General features: G+C 38.7%; 1 long non-coding RNA gene across 1 annotated transcript in view; it reads left to right on the forward strand.

Annotated features, from left to right (window-relative positions):
* The first annotated feature begins 1608 nt into the window (after window positions 1-1608).
* The window catches only part of LOC138064073 (uncharacterized), a 117472-nt gene continuing 96799 nt past the window's right edge, over window positions 1609-22281 (forward strand). Inside the window, exons 1-2 of the long non-coding RNA XR_011137322.1 lie at window positions 1609-1726; window positions 4730-4820. This is a non-coding gene — a long non-coding RNA (uncharacterized lncRNA). The remainder of the gene's footprint in view (window positions 1727-4729; window positions 4821-22281) is intronic.

Below are 22281 nucleotides of genomic sequence, written 5' to 3' on the forward strand. Positions count from 1 at the left end.
CAGCCACAGCGTGTCAGTAGTTTGGAATGAGTGTTAGAATCTTTTACGCTGTTTTTTAACTGTTAACCTTTCACTATCATTTATTTAGAGCTGTTTGAAAGATACCATTTTTATATCTCTTATCAAAAACACAGGATTTCTATACTTTTAGTGCTTTATTGGCAGAGAACAGCCAGAACATTATGGTATTTATTATAGTCTTATCACTTTCGTGAAAGTAAAATCTGTAAAAATCCCCAAACCTGAAGACAGGTTAAATTCTCTTCCAAAAAACCAGCCAACTGACCAGAAAACCTCAGTTAAAATAATAGTAGTAAAGTGTAGGAAAGGCATATTAGATCATTCTCCTCTCTTGCAAGACATACGCTCTTGAAAGAAGATGGATATTAAACTGAATGACACTTGCCATTAGACTACAGACAGGGCCTCTCTGGGAGAAACTGAAATGCTATTTGTTCTTGATGCGTTTAGGTACAGTACTAACATAAGCCTATAAAAATCCAGCTACTTTATTGCTTCTAAAAGCACGATGGGTTTAACAGATGTTGAAAGATGTATGCTCCATTTATATGAAAGAATATATAATACGTGTTTTGCTATAAATTATATACAATACAGATGTGGAATCATGACTCTTTTTTTTTTTTTTTTTCCCCGAGTTAGCTTTGCAGTTGAGTAAGAGCTTGATACAGTATCTGGTGGTATAGTGTCCTGCTCACAAATTTAGACCAGCACTGGGATACCCTTTCCACCTGTGGCTGGCGCGCTGGAGAAGGATGGAACGGGGTGGATGTTGAACGTCAGTACGCACAAAATCGGAACGGAGGTTTCAAATACAAGAAGGGGGGCAATAAGACATGTCCAGCAGTGCATTTTTCAAGGATTACTGTATACCTTAGGTGTGTGCTAAGACACGTGACGAACAAGGGCAGTAGTCCCTTCAGAACAAAGTCTGTTGTGTGTTAAAAGCAGTTAGCTATTGCTTATTTCAGCATAGGAGTTATGGCAGTGTTATTGGCTAATAAAAGCCGGTCTCCTCAGAGGTAGGATGAAGTGTGGCTTACCTCACCTGTCATCTACTCTAGACCTTTATAAAGACAGAAATAGTGAAAATGCTGCTAAATAATAAATCACTTAGATCATTAGTTAGAGGCTCCTTGCTCTGTGCAAGATGCTCGCTTTCTATTCTGGCTTTTACATGTGAAAAATGATGGATCTGGAGTTGACAGAGAAAATAAGACATGAGATGTCAAATAAAAATTACAGCCGAGATAAAGTTTTTGGAAATGAGTGCAAGAGGATCAAGGACACACTGTGGAGAAATTTTTTATGTTTAGATTGTCAAGACTACAACTTTTATGGTGAGACGTGTTCCCTCTTGTTGCTGATTTATCTCATCCAGAAAAGGAGTAGTATGAAACATTTAAACTGCAACCACCATGAGAAAAACCTGAAAATATATGGTTTGCTGTAAACCAAGTGAAAATTACTAATTTTAAGTAACGAATAAAACATTGTGACGGAAAGTGAGAAAAGGATTAAATTTCGAGGGGAAGTCAAATTTGGGGGGTGGTGGGGGAGGGGAAAATGAATCACTTATTTTCCACCAAAACCTTTTCTTTATCAGACTTGCAGTGGTCCATAACACCACCTGAGGCAGAATACATCTGTAACTGCATGTCTTGTCTGAGAGTTACAAGAGCAATAGAACTCTGAGTGGATTTTGGTGAGTAAACTCCATTGTTTTGATAGCTTTAATGACCGCCTGACGCTTTTTACGATGCACTGAGGTGCATAATAACAGATAGCTAGTGCTCATATGTGTAAGTGTGTGCTAGTGCTCACAGGACAGTAGGTGGCCTTAAGTATAATAATAACGATTTGACTTAGCTTGTGGGGTTATTTTGTTTGCGTCTTTTTAAAGCTCCTGATTAGCTCATAGATGAGGTGAAACGTATCAATTTTAGGAACTTAATACTTCTGATGTCAAAAGGTCAATGCTTTCTCAGCATAGGTGACGCTGGTTGGTGGACAGCTATGTCTGGTTAATATCTATCTATTGTTCCAGTAAGTACAGCAGCAATGCTTATTTCTAACATCAAAAATGTTATCTCTTCAAAAGCTTTGAAACATTTGCCTGTACTTGAACTACCTTGTTTCTCTGCAAATAACAAAGAAGTATTTCAGCAGTAGTTTCTTTGAGCGTGAATGGGAGAGTATGATGTAAACTACATAAATGTGAAGAGTTTATTAGTTTATTTTCTTTAGCAATGTTGTTGCTTGCTTTGGAGTTGTTTTCGAACATGTGCTTACATGTCTGTATTTGCTTGCATGCATGCATACATTCATTCAGGCTTCTGCACTGACCTGAAGCAGCCAGGTCTAGCTGCGGTGCTGCAAGTCGCATAGCGCTTTGGGAAATGCAAACGTTTCGCTGTGCCACTGTGGTTTTGTCAGTCGAGGACCTCCCTCCAGAAGAATACGCTGGAAGTATGGTTTTCAGGGAGATAGAAAGGCTCTTCCTCACTGAAATATGCTAGCCTTTTGGTTGAAGCTCCCTCCTGAGTTACGCAGCGATGGCAGGGAAGAAAAGGCATTGTTCCAGACCTCTCCTTATTAGTTACTGTGTAGCTTGAATGACAGGGCTGCGAGCAGGTGTTTGTCCTGGATATTCATTCGTGGTGGTGCTGGCTGGCAGCCAGAAATTGTCTGTAGTCTCCCGTATTGAACAGCTGAGATGCGTAGATGACACGAGATAGTCAATAAAATTCTTCTTGTGTGTGACATGTCTAGATCCTACTTGCTTGACTAAGATGATGTAAACCACCACATGCTTTTGTACCAGTGTTTTGTATTAGAGCATGTATTTTATAGTAGAGCTGCATCACTTTATATCAATTGAGGATTCTGAGAAAGCTCTAAAAATATACGTGAATTCAACATTCATTTACATTTCCAAATGAGTGGTGCTGGCCGTGTTTGATTCAAACAAGGTTTATTATAGGTTCCTGTAGTGAACTTCATTACTGAATGTCAGCACTCGTATTCTTTTGTGTTACCTTTCTGTAAGTATTCACATGAGCTAGTTTTAATAGAACAAAAGCTTGTGGCAAATAGAGTTTAGGTTTTTGTGCTTGAACACCTACAGACTATGAAGTTTAAATGCACTATCAGTAAGCAACCTTATTCTGGAAATGTGAAGTAGTAAGAGTTTCATTGATTCAGTCGGGGGTCAGAAACATTTGACGTTTCAATCAGAGAAGAATATTGGAGCCTAGACTTCAGACTTTAAATAGGCAACCACAGAGAAAATGAAATGTGTTTAAACACTTCAGTGAATGATTTTGAAAAATAAATAGTTTGAGAAAATGGTTAGTGGAGATTTTTTTTTTAAAAAGGAAAAGGTAGTATTCCTCAGACAAACTGCAGAGTGTTACCTTATCTCAAGATACTGGTGGCATGTCAGTCTGTGAATGAACCCAGCGAAAAAATGTTTGTAGGAGCTCTCTCTGTCAGATTTTATTTTTGCCTTGCTGCTCCTCTTCTGTTTTTGTAATTAGGCTGTCATTAAGATTCTCTTGCTTGGTAGTTATTTAGTAAAAAATATGATACATATATGCAGGTGTTTAGGTGACTCAGTATTACTAAGATTAACTGAACTTTTTTTCTTAATCATCAGGTAAAAGGCAATTTATGGTGTGTGATTTATAAAGTCTATAAGTGATAGTATTTCCTGTTTTCAGAAGAAGTGAATTTTGGTATGACCCAGAGGAACATGAATATTACATAAGCTGCTTTTGAAAAATAACTCTAAAAATGGGATTTAAGCTCTGAAATCCTTGAAGAAATTTCTTAAGTCTTACGCATTATAAATAATTTCTCAGCTGGTGAAGGCAAAGAGTGTTTCTAGCTGTTTAATCCCAAAGGTATTTGACTAAATTATGGCACTGGACAATGTCGTAGAAGGCTGTATCTAATCAAGGGCACATTTAACCTACAGTCCTGTCTGCAACGCTGGCCAGCACTGGATGCTTATGAAAAAGCCACAAAATCACATAGTGGAATATGGAGCTTATGAGCCATACAGGGATCACTGAGAGAGGTTTTCTGATCTGAAGCAATGTCATTCTCCATTTTAATCATTATTACACACAACTACCTCTTTAATTTGATGTGCGGTAACTTTTTTAAATTCACAAGTGGTTCCCTCAATGGGACGATTTTACTTCCGTCACCATGAGAAGCTTAGTAAAGGTGGCGTTTGTGCTTCAGAATGAAACCGATTTTTTAAAAAAAAAGACCTCCAAGTAATTGTGTTCCATTATTGTGAAATGGCTTTCACTTGTCACCCAACATACCTGTGCTCAATTTTCATCTATTCCACCTTCACTGCACTTCACAGTGCTTTGCTCAGTCATACTGTGCATAGCAACAACACTGTGTTGCACAGTATGTTCCTAAGCCAGCCCTTGTGGGCCAGCACGTGGCTGCAATCTCACTATCTCACTTGAGATCTGGTCACCAGAGTTTGAGCTTTTTTTTTTTTTTTAAAAAAAAAAAAGCAACTGATGTTTCTGATCTGATGAGGAAGGGGAACATTAAGAGTATTAGAAAACCAGACTGGATAGTGTGTCTTTTAAGGAAGATTCAATTTTATTTACATATTTCTATTTTATTTTATTTTTCAGATTTCTTTTATAAACTTATTTTTTCTTCTGGCTGTTTGCAGTTTTCCTGGCTGGTAGCCATCCAGCCCTATACTGGATACCTGAAGATGTTTATATTGGACTGTGCTTTTTTCATCTTTAGGTCCTTTACAGGTATTTCTCTTCATACTGTTTGTTTTGATCTTTTTGGTATCAATCCTACTATGAAGTTGCTGAATGTTGTTTGGCTGACAGGGCTATTCACTGAGTATGGTAAGTAATCCACAATTTGGATGTCAAGAATCTAATTCCCCGGAGTGGAAGTAGATTGTACGATGGGAAATGCTAAGTAACGTGGGTCATATTTTTCCATTGACAAGAGTATACTCGTAATTTACGAGTCTTTCAGCCATAGATAATGCAAACTGATGTGTGTCAGGAATACAGCAGAACTTTGGAAAGTTGGGTACTAAAATCTCTGTTTCTGAAGCTCATTTAACAGCATGGGTAACAGAAGTATTCACTTGCTGCTGGAACATCATCTCTTTACTTTATGCCACCCCACCCCATGAGATAAAAGGGTATGGTTCCCCACAGATGCCTATCTCTCTTTCCTTGGAGGAGAGTGATAGCTTTATCCTGCTGAGCATGCTTGTGCCTCTGGATACACTTTGCTTAGCTGGTGGATGAATGCTGGAAACGTATGCTTTGCCCGGAAGGATTCTTCATAGCATACTTAATATTGAAAGACATGAGCTGGAAGCCTGTATCAAGCTGTGACACTGACAGGCAAAACTTGCAGTACTGTTTGCATTCCAGTTACATCAATAAACTCAAAAAGAGTTTAATGTATGCTTTCTGTATACTTCCGTTAAGCTGCCTTTTTGGATAGAAAAGGACCAGTTGATCCCATGATCTGTGGATCTGAATTTTGAGAAATTTGTTTTAGGAAGTTGAGTTTCATGAGAATGCGTGTCCATCCAACTGATGCTCTTGGGCAATTTTCAGCAGTCCTTTGCTGTTAAGAGAAAAGTATCGGTCTCCAAAGATTAATTTCATCTTCTCCTTTCTCCTCATTCTAAATGTAAGCCTTGATTCCTGTTGGGCATCACAGGGGAAACTGCTCACCCACAGAAGATGTGAGCATTCACGGCTTTCCCATATGTGGGTGCTTCTTTAATAATTAGCCAGCTTCAGTGAGCAGACACATCTGGCTGATGGAGTGGGGGGCAGGGCATTAAAGCCACCAGGTTCAGTACAGGAATGAGTAAAAGTCAATATGCAGTTGCAGGACTGCACGTGCTACAGGAATGGCCATCAGATTCTAGGAACTGCAGGTGTCCCAGTTGAAGCCTTTTGCCCGTGGACCAGAAAGGGCATCTTTGTCCAGTGGCAAGCAATGAAAATTTATATGAGCAAAGAATTAGTGTTAGTGTATTTCCTAGAATTTCCGAAGATGTCCTAGGAATGTAGCATTTAGGTAACAAAATGTCCACCAGTTGCAGGGAGTATCAGATGTGATATAAACTGGGGGTAAACGAGAGAGGTATGAAGTAGTAGAATGGAGCTATAAGATAACACAGTTGCTAAGGCTGTATTAGTGCATTAAGGATGAAACAAGTTTTAAAAAAACAAGTAGGTATGCAAATTATGTAATTTCTTTCAAGTTTTGTGGAAGAAACAATTCTAATTGTATCCAACAAAGAATCAAACTTTCGATCTGGGAATTGAACAGCAGTCATTAGCAACGCTTGGAAGCTATTCCCCCACCCTCATGCCTCCCTGCAGCATCCTTGGATGGTATATTTATACTGAACTTTTATTTTGGGTTACAGTGGCTTTACAGCAGCCAACTTTATGTAGTACTAGATAGATCAAAAATCCTCATCTTTCCCTAGAATGAATTTTAAAAAAGCTGGTTGAACTCACAAAAAATACTTGGATAATTCCCCAAACAAGTGTACAACTCATTCTCTTGGACAGCAGATACGTTGCTAAGACACCCTTTGATTTAACTACCTATTATATTTCTTACTATCATTCCCTGAAGCATCATCTCTGGAAGATGGTACGCTTGGGTGTTGCATTCAACACTGGGAACGCTGATTTATAGGTAGCATGCTATCTCTCGTTCTCAGGAGTCTATGCCCCAGAATACAATGCCACAGCACTTATGCTAATAAAACCATGTTTGTTATGTGACTATCTGACTTGGTAGACATCCATACATGTGCTTTATTACTTAGTTCCCAAGAGAGAAACTGTGGTACAGCACTATGACTTTCCAAATCTGACTGCTGTTGACAAGGTATAGCACTGGAAATTTTCAGGTATGTTTTTCTTGCTGGAGCTTTCTAGATCAGTAATCTTTTTTAGAAAGATAAGTGCAAAATATTTTGCATAGCAGGAGAGATGTTGGTGGAATTTGTTAGTACGTTGACTTTGGTCAAGCCCCCAATAGATTTAATATTTAAGCCTAAAATAGAAACATTTTATTGATATCTGCACATCTGCACTTTCTTTAGGTTGGCCTTTAGACTACCTCCTTCCCTCCCTCCTCCTGCTTGTATAAGGGACAGAGCTGAAAACTGGGAGGGTGGAGAAATGAGCCATGAGTAACCAATAGCTTTTTAGCAAAAGTGCACTAATGAACTTCACTTATTGATCTGTGTATTTCACATAGCCAAGGGTTGAATGTTCAGCTGGTGTGAACTGGCAGAGCTTACATTTGATTCATATAAGCAGCAAAACTCACTTTAAAATCTGCCTTTTAAAATGAAAATGGAACCTATTATTTATATTGTCTAGGACATGCCAAAAATGGGACATCCCACAGACCCTCTAATGATCACATTTCAGCTAGTGGAATAAAAAAGGCAATGTTACTGAACTATTGCCATGCCATCATGTTGAGAGATTTTAGTTGTATTATGTGGTAGGGGGACTCCTTCTTCCCCCAAAGGATAATGAATCTTTGAGGCCCGTTATGCTCTTCCAGTTCAATGGCATTTTCTTTAAATAAATGCCTATTACAATTTAACTGCTTTTAAAGTTGCCAACCAAATTAATATACTGCCCTGAACTGCTGCCTTGGGATTTATGTTGGTTATATCCCTAAAATGTCATGCAATTTTTGTTTTCTGGTTCAAATACAGGTTTTTACAAAGTCTTTGGAGCATATCTCGACTCATCTGTCTTTACTCTTGTGGTTTTATCTTGCTGAGACAGAAAGACATTAACTGAGAGTTTTGCTGTAAATGAGCATGTGGACTGTGTAGTCTACAGGGACGCAAGGGAACTATGAAGCAAATGTTTGCGCTAACAGCTGGGAAACAGTACAGTAACGATGGGTTTCACGGTTGTGGTGTTGTTTGTGTAATTCAGGCAACAATTATCATTTTATTCATGAGAAAGACCTTTTGTCATATACTCAATTAACCTAGGTGATGAATTCCTGACCCATTTTTTTCTTAAATAATTTTTGAGTTGAGTGTAATCACAGGAGAGGCAAGGAAGAGATGCATGTTTTTTAGAAAGCTTCTCTGGCCATGATTTGACCTTTTCTGTCATACGAAACAAAAATTAAAAAAATCCCTGGATCTTGAACTTTCTGAAAGTGCTCTGAAAATCTGGGGTCTGAAAATCATTTTGGGTTAAAATTTCTCAAACTCGTTCAAAGGCTCAGAGTTACTTTGAACTGAACCTTTATTTTTTTCTTTTCTTCTAACAACTACATAATACTGGAAGTAATTTGTGGCAAATTTACAACTGGCCAGTTTGAATTAACTTAAAAGAGTTGATGTCTGGAGATTATGGAAGCCATCAAACACTGTAAAATGCAGGTCTCATAACTCAATTGGAAGATGTGTGGCGTTTGTCCTTAAAATGCATGCCCTGATAATTTCATGTCTTCAGATTTCAGTGTGAAGTATCAGTGTGAGCTACCTGCTGCTAATATGCTCATCAACTTCAGCAACAACAGTAACAAAAAGGTCAGAAATGATAGCTTAAACACTTTGCTGGATTTTTTGGGGATGGCCAAAATAGAGCCCAAGTCCCATTTTTTACACTGCGTGAGGCAAAAGAGAAACTACTTGTAAGAAAAATATTTTTGCTGTCTGTTAAACTTCTGTAAGTTAGTGATGTTTTCTGTTGTAACAATGGAAAAATCAACTTCAGCTGTCTGTCAAATTTATTGAAAGTGTTCTCTCTTGGCAAAGGGATGGAATTAGGAGAAGAAAATTTGCTGTAATGAGCAACATTGCATGCCTCTGCTTTCAGGATTCGGAGGAAGACAAAAAGATTTTAATAAACACTGAAGGGAAAGCATCTTTAGACCCAATCTGCTGCTGTTAAATATGCTCTATGATAGGGAGACAAAGATTTTAGTCTGCAAAAGGCTTTCTGAAGAACTTTCTGAATTAACTTTTCACAGCCACCCTCAAGCACAAAATAATAGACCAAAGGATGTTGAATATTATTTGGTTTAGGAAACTCAGACTGAATCAGAGCCTTGAGAGCTTTGTTCCCAGTACACACACAGTGGATGTTAATTGACCATTTTGTTTTTATTAATCATTTCTGTTATTTTGTTTTTGGAACTAACTGCTATATAAATCTTAGGTATCATCCTAGAGGCATTTCTCTTTGCTATTTCTTTAAAGGAGATGATTAAAAGTAGCAAAAATCAAGCAAGATTCAAGAACGCTCCCCCTCCCTCCCTTCAATTGTTCATGTCATCTTACTCAAATTTTTTAGAAATAAATGTATTGGATACTCTCTCATGGTCTCTGTCTGCAATTAACAGTGTCTAGGAAAAGGTGAAATTGCTATAGTATTAATTGACAAGATTGTAAAGATAGTGCCCTTTACTCAAAGGATGGTTAAAAACAACTGTGTGAAGTAACATCTTTGCTTGATCCTGCTCAGGCTGAATTGGGCTTACTGCAGGTCCCAAAGACGGAGATAAAAGTAGCTTCCCCATGCTTGGTGCAGCCTTGCCTCCTTAAAAGTGCTGTGGCTGGATCAGAAGTTGAAACAATTTCCTCTTCCCCTGGACACAACATAGCTATTGAAGTAATCCCTCCGCACTGGGAAAACTCTCTGCATCACTGTTTCCAAGTGGCTGGGAGATGGCCAAGGTTCCATTTTGGGGTCTGCCCACCCCCTTTCTCTGAAGAACCCCTAAGCTCTGTTCAGTGTTTGCTCTCTGCAACAGAGGAGGTTTGTCTGAAGCTCTGTCTTGAACAAGTCAGGGCCTTTGATTTCAGGTGTGTTGTGACAGGTCTCCCACTGGCGACCAAGGAGTTTATGCAATATTCCCAGTGATGCCTGGAATACAAGCTCTGGCCAATCATGTGATTTTTATGCATTGCTGTAGTTGCATTGTCAATAAAGTGCTGAGATACCCCTCTATTTTTTTTTATAAATGATTTTATGAGATAAGGCAGATGGGATTGAAAGAGAAGCTTATATTTTCCTGAGACCTTTTTGTGCTCTCTGTTCAAAAATATGTCTGCCCTTTATGGACTTCACATTGACATTTCAGTGAGTTCAACTTAGCTTACTTCAAAAGAACGAAGGATTAGTATGAAGCTCAGTGCAGGGTCTTTCAGATGAGACCTTTAAAATGAATCATTGTTGCTCTGCTGGCCCATTGAAGTTCTCATCACACTGTAATGGTGAAGTGTTTGTGACCTTACAAAAGGTACAGGTTCTGGCAATGGAAAACTTAAGTCAGGGGGATCCCTCTCTGCAAGCTACCAGCTATTCTATACAATATGTATGTGCTCATTTGGAACATAAGCTTAGACTCGCATGCCATTTACACGGGAGCCAGCATGGTGTGGATGTGACTGAAGGGAAAAGAGATGATAGTTTTCTATTTTAATAAACGTGTGATTCACCTACTTTTTCTGGTATAAATTTCAGGATGCAGGTTCTCGCATGAAGAGCTGCCTACATGCCAAAGAGAACTGGAAAAAAAAAAAAACCCAAAACAAAACTAAAAAAGGATCTTCTATGACTTTCTCTTTCCCCTTGGTCTCTTGGCAGGTGTGATATACTATTTTAATATAGAAAGTGTTATGGAGTGTTGGTTCTGGACACTTCAGCAATTTCCTTCAGGGCTACTGCCAAGCTTTTATCTGCTTTTATTTATACTTTGCATTCTTTTTAATGTGCTTTTACTTGAACAAATGTAGATGTCAATACTTCTGCTCCATTTATTTCATATCATTGGATAAACACATAGGTTTGCACAAGTATTAATTTTATAAAATTACCTCACTTGCTTTGTGCACCCTGTAATGGCTTTAGTGTGTTTTTGTTCTGTTTTAACCATCGCAGAGGAAACCCTTCTTACTGTTTACATTTAAAAGATTAAAAAAAACCCCACAAAAAACGCGCACACACACAAATCAAACCAAGACAAAAAAACCTGAATGCTGTTTCTGAAGACTGATTATTAATGTTTTGAAAAACTGGTATTTAGAATCAACAATGTGATGACTGGAGGGAGCTGTTTTTTCTCAGGTGGGTCTTTCTTGATGCAACGTTGACCTCAGGAGTTCCTGGCTTGTTAAAGACTGCAGGATTGGTCTCAGTGTGCTTTCTCTGCCCAGTGCTGTCTGCCTGGCAGTATAGCAATCGTGCAATAGATAAGAATGGCATGTTTGTTCAATCGGTGTGTCTGTAGAGAAGTATTGTGACAAATGGAGGATCCATTTAAATTCATAATCTTAATTATGATCCACAAACTATTCAGTGCTGGAAAGCAAAATTACTTTGATAGTGATTACAGATGATATCACTCCACCTTATTCTGTAGGCCTGGCTAATGCTTCAGCTTCCAACTTCCTTTGAGCTAAACAGAGAAAACACATGGGGAGATATCTTGATATTTAGCAAAATGCCTGCTTGGGATTAACTGACCTTTCCTATAAATCAGAAGCAAAGTTGCCAGCTGGGCACTTTCTCATTTGCAGTATATTCAGGCAGCAAGAAAATGAGCCGAAGAGCTCTCTGAAGCAAAAGATTACGTGCACAATTTTTTCCTACTGTTCTTCTACCGTAATAATGCAAAAAGCTATTCCTGAGGGTAAACCAGGAAAGGTGCTTCAGCCCTGTTATCTCTTCGTCTTTTCGCAGTGAGCACCACAAATACGCACTGGTTCATATTCTTGACTACTTATTTTCAAAGGAAGTTGCTCTTTGGCTGGCAGAAAGGGGAAAGAGTGAGTTGTTGTTTCATGTTTTCACCTGCATTGCTAGCCCAGGAAAAACATATGAAAATTATTTTAATAGTCCATAGCAATAAGATATATGTAGGTAAGTCAGATTCCAAGCATGCAAGATGAGTGGACTTAGGACTGTTTAACAGCTGACCTGTTGAGCTGCTGTACACAATAATGATTCTTTTTTCACTGTGTTTTTAACAAGCCCACTGTCTTTCATGTGATTGTTCCTGTGCAAAACAGAGGCAAGTGAAAATGGAGCCAGTTCAAAGTTACCGCCATAATGCTCTTACTACAAGCCTAACAGTATACAGGCTTAAAGCAAGGAAGTACCAGTAAGGGCTATCACAGTGCCACATGTGAAAACTCTTCGTTTAGCTGATGGAGGAAGTTAATGCTGCTGCACAGTGTTACATTTCTGTGGAACTGTGCCTGTACAAAGCTCTGTATGAGCCAGTTTTTATCAGACATAAATGTATTCTCAAACAGCGCCAGTGTGCAGAAGGGTTTCTTTTCTGCAGGCTCAGCAATGTCAGAGTGATTAGATCTATGCAAAACACAATGCAAAAACTGTTGTTGAGAAAAAGTGCTATATTTTAAATTAGCTTTACTCCTTTAGAGACAGTGGCTTTCATTCTAATCTCTGTAGGGTTACTCATGTTCTACACTGTGTAAGTCTGGAATCAGACAACTACTTTATTCTGTGCTGCACTTGAAAGAAACTGTGAAGTAAGTGTTCTGCTCCTTTGTTTTGCTACGGGTATAATAAGTATGTGGGAAAGGCTCGCTCTTGAGCTGTATGAAGGAAAGGATAGAGCTGTTCATGAGGCGATGCTGGCTCCCTAACTGAAATAACCCAGGTTATTGCATTTTTATCTTGATACCCATCAACTTTCATCTGCATCCCGGTGACCTCCTTTCCCAGTACAGTTTTGTGTCTTTGTCTCCCTTGGAAAATTTTAACTGCCCTTAGAACAAATGGCAGTCCCAGACTCCCACCCATTGCATCCTCAACACACTGTGCTGTGCTCTGCGTGAAGACTGGCTCCAGTCCAGGTTCTTGTGGGGGCAGCACTTTGTTGCTACCGGTTGGCCTGTTACTTTCCTTGAGCTTCTCATAGGATTGTCTCTGGAGTCTTGCACTTGCCCAGGTCCTCAGTATATCTGGGATCTGTGTGATCTGGGTGGGTATGGCATGATGGACAACACTGTGCTGTATGTTCCCCCCCGAATCTGAGTGGACCTAGGTCCTTTCCTGTGACTGACTGGGAACATGGAGCACGTGGACTCAGTCATGCTGGGGACATGCTATTGGCTGATGTGCTTGAACTGGGTTATTTGACTTTAAAATTAGCGTATGTTTTGTGAATGTCTGGCCAAGTATTAATACATACACGCTCAGTTAGGAAATCTACCTCTGCCTCATGTGACTTCAGCTTTTCTGATTTGATCCTAAGATCTAGCTCCATCTTCACATCTGACTGTAGACATTAATAGAATTTAGCTGAGCCCTTCCACTCTTCTCTGGGCTCTGCTGTTATTCCCCTGTGAAAGGAGAGGGGCACAGAAGTAGGTAGATGGAGGAGGACTAAGCTCTGAGCATCTCTTAGCTAACTGGACGCCCTTTCTCAACAAGTGTTCTCTGCTAGACCTTTTGCCCCTTTGTGCAAGTATGTTGCAATAGAGGCACAAGTCACTAGTGGGCATTTTCTGATCAACTTTTCTGTGAAGTGTGACTCACTGCTGTTTGTCATCGAACTTTGGCTGGGGCAGAGGACTCGTGTGAATATCTACTGCTCAAGGAAGTACAGTTAGGCTACCACAGTCAATAGTTTTAGAGTTTATTTGTGACCTTTAGTCCAAAATTTTCCTGACTATTTCATTTCTTTTGGACAAGAAGACTGAGGGCAATGAACAATCATGGTATTTTTGCAAATTGCAAACAACCTCAAAATTGCCCATCTGGATTTCCAGCTGAGTAGACCCCTGCAAATTGGCTTCACACCTACAGTCACATTAATAATCATAATGGCAGCTCTGTAAGAGGTTAATATTTCCTTCCTTCATCCTTTTTATTGTTCTGGAAAATACTCAAGAATAATTAGGTCAGCATTAGCTATTCTGATCAAAAGCGTTGAACAGAATAATTTTATGGTATCAAATGGTTTGGAAGGTTCTTTTCTTGATAGAATAAGTTAGTGCTGATAATAGGAAAGCATACAAGGAGCTGGGTAACATGACTTGGTGTGCCAAGGAAATTAAAAATAAACTCTGCTAAAGACTTCATCCAGGAAATTAGAAAATGAACTTTACTAAAAACAAAATAAATTGTAGAGTAAGAGCCTCTTAATATAAGATTTTTAAATTATTGGCAGAAAGTGTTGTGCATGTAATCGTATAGTATCATGGAGTGATGTAGCAGGGGGTGAAATAATTTGGCTGGTTGTGGCTCAGTGACTTGGTCGTGCACATTGGCTGTGCTGCAGGCTTCACAATATAAGTTTTCTGTTGAAAAAAAAGTATTGCTTGCTTTTGTGAAGATAATCTTTAAAATATCAATCAGGTCCAAATTGAAAGTTGCCCAAGACTGCGAGCAGTCTGAAATGATATCTGGAGAAGAGATGTAAGCATATCCGCTGCTCCTTCACTGCTCTGTTCTGCTAGCTCTGAGGGCTGCCCTTTTTTCCTGGTGCGCTAATTGAGTCCTTGTCCTTGTTTCACCTGCCATTGTATTACTGTATATGGGATTGTGAAATGGGAGAGGAAGGGAGGAGGAGACTTGAAGGAACTTTGTGCAAGTAAAAAAGAGAATCCCCTAGGGACACTCTGGGGATTCATCTCTGACAGCATGCTGCTGTATCTGGCACCAGCAATACCCAGAAAACTTGGCAAAGCTCAGCACTGCTGTGTCGTAGTGGCTCTTGATATGTTTCATGATGTAGTTGTATATGCTCCGTTATCCCCTGAGTGTGCGCTGATCAACAGTGGATGGCTAACTTCTGGATATGAAACAGCCAGCTTCATAGTCTTGCTCCAGGAACTACAATTAACTCTATAGTAGAAGCTCTTATTTGGACCCCTCATCCTAGTTAAGAGGGAGGCAAAGCTTTGCCCTGTTGACACTGGTTGTGTCAGATTTCTCCTAATCTAAAGAATAATATTTCAGCTTCTGGCTGAATAGTTTAACCTGTGGTGGCAACTGTCCTTATCAGATGTCCACAAGGCCAAGGTGCAGCGAGCTCTTTACTCAGCTGGTTGCTAACGGCGTCATCTGGACCCTTACTCTAGCCCTCTGGGGGCTTAGCACATCCTGTAAACTGGGACTGTTGCTATTGCACATCCTTTTTGATTGTCCTTCCAAGTGAGATTAAAATTATTGTGATTATAAGAGTGTTCCCTAGGACTGCAGGCATTGTAGATGACTCCTGCACACTGACACAGCTATGTCAGCTCTGTGCATGATAAGTCTAGTGTGTTTCTCTTAGGCTAATTGTATGCCTGTAACTTGCCCATATGCAGCAGATGTATGCCCTGTATGTCAGAAGACAGATGCCTCTATACTGCTAACAAGGAGAGAGGCTAAGATGTCAAAGATGATGTTCACTTCTGCTATCTAGTATTCCTCATTTGTAAATTTGCATGTTGTAGTCCTTCACGTAGCCTATGATTTTTGCCTTACCTTGTGCTGTTTGGTTGCTCCTTCTACACCCATCTCTTTCTCCAAAAACTTTTTAGGCATTTTCAGCTCTCTCTAAAGACACTAGAGTCCTCACTGTTGCCTCACTTGTAGGCTGTGATTCAGCTGGCTATTTCAGACTTGTCTGTTCTCAGAGATGATCTCGTTACATGTGAAAACTCTTGTTCTCCTAGTTTACGTACCATCTGGCTATAACGAGGGAAACTTAATGTAGCTGAGATGAGGGTAATGCTGACCAACCCATTCTCAGAAAGCGTGTTTCCCAAGGCACACCTGTAGGGATACAGTTTAAGAAATTTGTACTGCTCAAGATTTTCAACTGGAATAATAGTTGTGAAGACTTACTAAAAAAAATAGGGTATAAATAGGGGTTTTGTGAAGAGGTTGTTTAAGAAAATTCTGAGTAGTCGCACTTTGAAAACTGCAGTTGATTAACATGTTTCCAGCCAAGTCCAATAAATCCAAAGTCAAAACTCACCTTTGAAAATCTTTGTCGGTTATAAGCACTGGATAATCTTTATGCTTTGGTATGACTTGTTTTCTTTCTTTCTTTGCTACGTCTAGATATCTTTCATATTAAAGCAAATGAATTTGTGCTTGGGAGAATGAAGAGTGAAAATGAGCGCTCTGTCTAGAAAGAGACCTTGCAGGAACATCTCCTAAATACTACAGTAATATCTGTATCATCTCAGATTTTTAAAAATGTCTAACAGAAAAGTTATCTTTCAGTTGCTTCTATTCCAAGCCAAACTGATGAATATGGTAAGGAAAAGCAGGATGAATTGTTGGGAGCTTACATAAAATCTGGAGCTCTACTACTATAGTAAGGCAGACTTCATTCTCTGATGAAATTACTCAAATTGCTTTGAATTTGTGTTGATATAAATGATCAGCACTTGTCTTGCAGTAAGCAACTTTTGCTTTTACATATCTTATTGATGTTTCTTCTGGACCGTAGCGCTATACAACTCAAATTAAAGTTATAAGCCACAGCAAATATTCCTTAGTACATGAAATTTAAATTTATTATGAAAGTCTACTTTAAATGCTTAGCCTACAGCAGAAATTCACCAGCATTCTTTCCCTCGTCTTTAAGATTAATATTGTGAAAGAATATTGCTCTAGATTTGCATCACGTACAATAGTATAGCAGTAAAACGTGACAATGGTGCATTAATGGACTATAAATACATGCCTCAGGTACAATGTATATGTAAGGCTGAAGGCCAAAGGCATATAATCACCTGAAATGACTATTAGGCATCCATTAGCGTGTAGCTAGGTATATGTTTCTTCTGTATTAATAGGAATAAATATGATGACTGTGATCTTTGGAAAAAGAGAAAGGTCTTATGTTGCAGTGAGGAAGACCAAACTGTTAATTCAAAAAGAAGCAATACCTCTGGAAATATTTTTAAAGGTTTTCTAAATGGGCTTGCTATTTGAAACAGTCTTCACGTTGTGGGCCTCATTTTACCAGTCTCTATTCTTTCAGCTTCTGTGAAGACTGATTCCATGTTGTCCTATCTATGTTTCCTTTTTTTCCACTGCAACTGCCTGAAGATGCCACTAAGCGCTGCTGTCTGCTCTCAGACGAGCAAGGAATGAAAAATGTGGTCCAAATTGAGTAACTTGTAGTAGTCATTCATGCCAATTTGGCTTTGACTTCCAGAAAGTGAACAGACCACTGTTGTGGCTGTCAATACAGTGGGTGAATAGTCACAAATTTGCCTGTTGTCTTCTAGCTATTGTTAATTTCTTCAGATTGCTCATGGAATTAATGTTCATCCTATAAATAATTATCCTCAGGATAGTTTTTCATCATTTTTGCAATTTTTTAAAAATTTTAAACTAAGAACATAGAACACTAAAGCTGATTTTAATATTCTTTTTGGGTGGAAATCAATCTGTCCATTTAGAAACAAAAAGAGAAATGAAATCTTGTAGAACAGAAATCTATTTGCAGTGTCACAAGTCTCTAAAGAAGTTATTGCAAAGTGTGATAACAGAGTAAGGTAATATCAGAGCAGAAACGTAAGGGAAGTCTACAACAATATAAGAACCAAGCATCAGTAAAGAGATTCTTAACCATTGAGGTGTGCTCACCTCAATGTCTTGTATAAGGGAAATGGGCTGGTTATCAGTACACTGGAGAAAAAAATGGAAGTGCACTCCAAGAAAAAACCCCTAGAGAAGTTTAGCTGGGAGAAGGAAAAATGTCACTGAACTTACTTGGCATGGATCCAGGAGGAAGAATGGTGCAGTTTGAAGGTATATTAATCCTGTAGAAAAAGAAAGAAACAAAAAATGGACCAAATTTGACTTGAACCTCAACCTTAAACTTATTTCTCATTTTTGTGCTCTGTTACTTTCATGGTTGAAGTGAAAGCCTGAAGTATGACCAGAACAGCATACAAAAAACCATTTGTGAACAGCCATTATTTACTACTTGAGCTCAAGCAAAAGGGATGGGAAATCTTACGAGAAAACTTGTTATTTCTGTTCTTGATCTTTGTTCTAATTTGTAGGCTCAGAGAGCCTTGACAGTTCAGAAAATAGAAATTTTGCATCTTTACCTGACCAAATGTTAGTTGGTGTTTACCTCTCTGGTTGACAGAAGCAGAAGGCAAAGGTAAGTGAGTTAACCAAATAGTACTTTGATTGCTTTCAAGTTAGAGCACACACACAGAACTGTAAAGAAAAAATGGAAACCTCAGGACATCTCATCTCAAATATAGCTTTATTTTTCCTTCTCTCTGTCTCTTTTTTCCTTCCTTCCTTCCTTCCTTCCTTCCTACAATGGCCTAATGGTAGGGACTAGAGAAGATGGAGCCAGGTTCTTCTGGGAGGTGCCTGGTGATATGATAAGAGGTAATGGGCACAATTTGGAACACAGGAAATTCTGACTTATAAGAAAAAAGATTTTCATCATGGGGATGGTGACTTATTGGAACAAGTTGTCCTGAGAGACTCTGAATTCTCTGTCTGTCCCTGGAGATATTCAAAACCGGATCAGACGCAACCCTGAGCAACCTGTTCTAGTTGACCCTGCTCTGAACAGGTGTTGAACTAGAGACCTCCAGAGGTCCCTTTAACCAAAATTATTTTATGATTCTGTGATCTTAATAATATTACCTAAGGTGCTTTCACTGTCTGTGAGATGTTTCTGAATGAAAATACAATATGAATATGGCAACTGCAGACAAGAAAATATTAATCTAGGAAATATAATATTATGTCAAATCCAGTTTAGCATGATGATGTGTGAAATTAATATGCTAGAGAGGTCTGAGTAGAACAATTACTCCATTAAAAGGAAGTGATTTTTTTAACGTGGATGCTAAAAGAGAAAATTAAGACCTGACTTGGTCAACATTGAAAAGTTAAATTGGTTTTTCCTAAAAATGGGAATATAAATTCCTGTATCCCCCTCTGTTCCAATAAAATGGGATCGTTTGCGAGGTCTAAATTTCTGTGATGGGAGAAACCTTTCCGTTGCTTAATGTTGCCCTGCAACAATATGCTATGGATTAAAATGAGAGAAAAAATAAGAAATACTTCTACAATTAGGAGGCAGTTATTAGGCTCCCTGTGCAAGCTGTTTTCATAAAAATGTGTCCTGCAATAATTGCCTACACTATACTTGAAAAGGGAACGCATTGGTCAAACTCTCTAGAATGGTATCTAGCCAATGGATCTAGACTGGAATTCATGGAGGGCGGCGGACCTTAGACTACAGTTAAGGAAAACATGTTAACCCATTCTTAATCTGAAATATATACTTATGTTGAGATGAATTCAATGTGGTTTAGGCAGGTAAGGTATAAACGATGATAGCATAAGACTGGAATCTGGCCAAAATGCCTCCTTTCATATGTCCCCCCAGCTTTGCAGTTTCTGCGCGTGCATCACAATCCTATGTACAGCCTATTTAATTGCTTTTGTAAGGCCCCTTGCGACACCAGGGAAGCAGCCTTGTGCTAGGCAAGGGAGAAGCATAACTACACCAAAATACTGTGAGGGAAGGTGAGCCTGCATTATGCTAGAGGAGTCCCTGCAGCTGTGCATAGTTTGCGATGACTCTGTCTCTGTGCTGTGGCTAAACCTGCTCTCAGGCCAGAGATGGAAAATGCTTTCTCTGGCCTTTGCTCCTTGTAGAGGTGTTCAGTTCTTTACTTGGGATGTAATAGACTTTTTTTGCCAGTTAATTTCTACTTGTATAGAAATACTTGTTGTTGATACGAAAGGTGCAAGAACCTTTCCTTGGCCTTTTGGGTTCATCTTGTCTGTTTAAATGTTAGTTTAGGAGCAATAAAGTAATGGTGTCTTGTGATTCATTATTTTTGCTTAAATAGTTAATAGTCTAAAACTGCTTTGGTTGGGCTTGGGTTTCTGTTGCAGCAGTTTTCTAGGCACAGTATTTAATTTTGTTGGTGTTCTTGCTATTTACGTTGAGCAGTAAGAATTTGAGGGACAATTATATTACAATCAACTTCCGATTTGGGAATCGGAATGATTTATCTGTATGGGATTTTCATATGTTACTGTGAATTTTCTTTATGTAATCCTCAGAAAAAAATACATCTAGGAGATGCATTATGAGCTACATAGTAACTAATCTTGTACACAAGTAGGCTTGGCGTAAGCAGTTTGCCTCTGGTTTGGCCATTCTCTAAAAGTTAAAATAGGAACAGGCCAGATAGAAAAATAAGATGTGCAAACTGCATTTCAGCCAACTGAAACTCGGTGTGTAATATGCTTGAATGACTCTTCAAACAGCTGAACATTGTGCATCTGACTAGAGATAGCAGATAGTCTTGTCCGAACCCTTTCCACTTTAATCTGATAACTATCTGGGTTATTTTTTTTTGCCCTTTTGACACTATCATTTGGGAAATCCCTTTTTTTATCTATGACATGTTTTTAAGCTGGCATATTCCTGTTAAGGATCTAGGGCATGTAACTTTCCAATATTAAGATAACAAGAAGAATGCTGCCACAATCTTGGCCTAAGTTATGGCTCTTAAGCTGTCTGCACACTGAAAAATAAGTGAAATGTTTTGACAGAGAAAAATATGTGTTGTCAACTTTGTTTTATCCATGGCTGAGAAGGGAAATTGAAACTGTACTTCAGCAGGGTTCAGGCACTGATGGCTAAAATGATCTTCTGGTAGACAAATTAGAAGAGAACTCTTCTTCTCTTGACATATTATATTTTCCTCAATGAAATGGACAACTAAATCACTGCTTGTGTATTTAAAAGAAGTATTTAAGAGAGTCTAAAGAGCGAATGTGATGGGAAAAAAAGCACCGTTCGCATCATATAATGGAAAAAATTATAAACAGTACATAGTGAATAGCTTCTGTAGCTGAAGATTGTGACTTATCGGGTTATTTAAATGCACATAAGGTATAGTTTCTCTACGTTGTATTTTGTTTCAATGTTATATGAAAACATGGCAGTTAGATACAGAGCTCCACAGGTGAAGAAAAACCAGCATAAAGTTTCTAGAGGAAGAATGTCTTCATGACAACAGTTCCAGGTCTCCTTATTAGGAGGAGACAGAGTGGTCTATTGTGTGGCCAGTTTTTGCAAAGCTTGTTCTTCTCCATGCTTGCCTGCCTTCTGACTTATTGCTGTCAAGAGCTCTCTCCACCTGTCAAGTCCTGCTGTACTGTTTTTCCTATTATCTGCAAATTCTGTTTAGCTTAGCGGTAACTTAAATTATAAGAACACTATCTTTAAAAAAAAAATGTTAGCTTTGCCTTGGAGTCTCTTTTAGACTTCTTTTGCTGATTTCCTAGTGTGATGCTCTGCTTCAAACATAACACAGAGCAATTCTCAGGGCTAAAATCATATGCTTGCAAATATTTATTTTGGAGGCTAAAAAGCTTTTGTTAGATCATGTATGATGTAAGCCCAGCTCCTGCAGCCACTTCTTGTAAGACGTGGGCCCTGGGCCACTAACCATTTCAGCAGTGCTCTGCGGGACCCGTTCCAGTTTCTCAGCCCCCTTCTGGAACTGGGTCAGGGCAGAGGAAGGGTCCCAAAGTGGACACAGGATTTCGGGTACAGCCTCACTAGTGCTGAGTACAGGGAGGTAACTTACCTCTATCTGCTGGCCCATGTCAACAACAGCCTGTTTCCCTAGCAAAAGAAATGCAGACAGTAATTATCCATACAAGTATGACTTTGTAAATAGTAAATACCAACTCCTAGGTTCAAATCCTTGTTATCTAATTAGGAAGGGGAAAAGGCACAAATTTATTTTCAGTGTTAAATGATGAACAGATGCAAGTTCATGAACACTTTGAAATCTAAAAACTGGTGACATTTGATAACTAATTTATTTGCATTCAACAAGTCTAACTGCCAGAGGCTGTTTGTAATTCTTATGATTATTTCACTTTAAGTAAGTTGTAGGATTATGTGCGTTTGTTTTAATATCTCCTTTTTCATATAAGAAATCAAAAATTAGAAATAGGGAATACCTCTGAATACTTACTGTGTATTTGAATCTAATATATGAATATTAATTTTTCTCTGCAACTTCAATAGTATACACAAAGGCATATGCACAGTACTTTCTCAGATTTTTTTCAGCCTGAGAATGCATTTTAGATAACCCCTGTATATCCTATCATCCTCACTCACCATTGATTTGCTTTTGCTGAATTTCGTTAGAAAAGTGCTAGCCTTTCA

The sequence above is a fragment of the Struthio camelus genome, chromosome W (assembly GCF_040807025.1).
Source record: "Struthio camelus isolate bStrCam1 chromosome W, bStrCam1.hap1, whole genome shotgun sequence".
NCBI lineage: Eukaryota > Metazoa > Chordata > Aves > Struthioniformes > Struthionidae > Struthio > Struthio camelus.